Raw genomic sequence first — 1,777 nt, 5'->3', positions numbered from 1 at the left:
TGAGGTTGGGCAGGTTCATTTACGGATGAGGAAGATGCTACTGGTTGAGGTCCTTGATACTGCTTTCTCGACCTCAATGTAACGACACTCACATTTTTGGGATTCTGGACAGATTGAGAAGGTAATCTGTCAGAATTCTGGGACTGTTGTTGATTTAACTGTGTAGCCAATTGTCCCATCTGATTAGCTAAGCTCTGAATGGAGGCTCTGGTCTCTTGTTGAAACTGCATGTTTTGCATAGTCATTTGCCTCACAAGTTCTTCAAGGGAAGGTTGTGGAGGGGCCTCAACTGTTTGCTATTTCTGGGGCTGTTGCTGTTGTTGCTGTTGTTGCTGCTGGATTGGTGGAGGAACGTATGGTCTGCTTGGGCCAGCAGCATTTTGAAAATAAGGCTGTTGTTGTTGCTGCTGCTGCTATTGTGAAGGACTCAACCATCTAAGGTTGGGATGATTCCTCCACCCGGGATTGTACCTATTGCTGGAGAGGTCATAATTGTTCTATTGTGGCTGATTTTGCTACTAAGGTTGAGGAGGTCTATTGTAAATGTTTGCAGCATAAGCTTCAGGCTACTTAATTGCTCCAGGTTGCTGCATAGAAGGGAAAAGGTCTGTATGGTGGTCGGCAGAGGAGCATAAACCACAGACTCTTGCGACAGGTACAAATTTCTTATTCAAGGCCAGCTGGGTTACCAGGTTAACCAAGGCATCTAGTTTACCTTCAAGCTTCTTAGTTTCAGCTGATGAAGATGAATTCGTGGCTACTTCATGCACTCCTCTAATGACAATAGCATCATTTCTGGCACTAAATTGCTAGGAGTTGGAAGCCATCTTCTCAATTAAATTCTTGGCTTTCGTAGGGGTCATGTCTCCAAGGGCTCCACCACTGGCAGCATCAATCATACTTCTCTCCATGTTACTGAGTCCTTCATAAAAATATTGGAGAAGAAGCTGCTCAGAAATTTGGTGGTGAGGGCAATTGGCGCTTAGTTTTTTAAATCTCTCCCAGTATTCATATAGGCTCTCTCCATTGAGTTGCCTAATGCCTGAAATATCCTTTCTGATGGTCGTGGTCCTGGAAGCAGGGAAAATTTTTTCTAAGAATACTCTCTTGAGGTCATCCCAGCTCGTGATGGACCTTGGAGCAAGGTAATATAGCCAGTCCTTTGCCTCTCCCTCTAAAGAATGAGGAAAGGCCTTCAGAAAGATGTGATCTTCTTGGACATTTGGAGGTTTCATGGTGGAGTAGACAATATGGAGTTCTTTCAGATGTTTATGAGGGTCTTCACCTGCAAGACCATGAAACTTGGGCAACAAGTGGATCAGTCCAGTTTTAAGAACATAAGGGACATCCTCATTAGGGTATTGAGTGCACAAGCTTTCATAAGTGAAATCAGGTGCAGCCATTTCCCTTACAGTCCTCTCACGAGTTGGAGGTTGAGCCATATTTTCATAATGTTCAAAATTATAATGCTCAAAATCAGGATGTTCAAAATCACCAACCATAGAATGCACAGACTCACCAGTAGCAGAATGCTTAGGATGTTCAAAAGGCACAAAATGTTCAGGGAAAGTAGGATGCACACTATGCCTAACTAATCTATGAAATGTTCTATCTATTTTAGGATCAAAGGGTTGTAAGTCAGATGGATTGCCTCTAGTCATACAATACATTCAGCATGCACAACTAGTTGCCTTCTCATGCAAGTAACACTATAGGTTTGAACTATAGCTACCCTCAAATGATATCCAAATGACTTGAAATTTTGTGAGAAACACCC

At 42.8% G+C, this 1,777-nt stretch overlaps 1 non-coding gene across 1 annotated transcript; it reads left to right on the top strand.

Annotated features, from left to right (window-relative positions):
• The first annotated feature begins 957 nt into the window (after nucleotides 1-957).
• LOC114372808 lies at nucleotides 958-1,064 on the top strand. Its single transcript, XR_003658371.1, has one exon. It is a non-coding gene; the product is annotated as a small nucleolar RNA R71 (small nucleolar RNA).
• The last annotated feature ends 713 nt before the right edge of the window (nucleotides 1,065-1,777 follow it).

The sequence above is a fragment of the Glycine soja genome, chromosome 10, assembly GCF_004193775.1.
Source record: "Glycine soja cultivar W05 chromosome 10, ASM419377v2, whole genome shotgun sequence".
Taxonomy (NCBI): Eukaryota; Viridiplantae; Streptophyta; class Magnoliopsida; order Fabales; family Fabaceae; genus Glycine; species Glycine soja.
The sequence above is the reverse complement of the archived record's forward strand: the minus strand, read 5'-3'. Positions and strand labels throughout refer to the sequence as shown.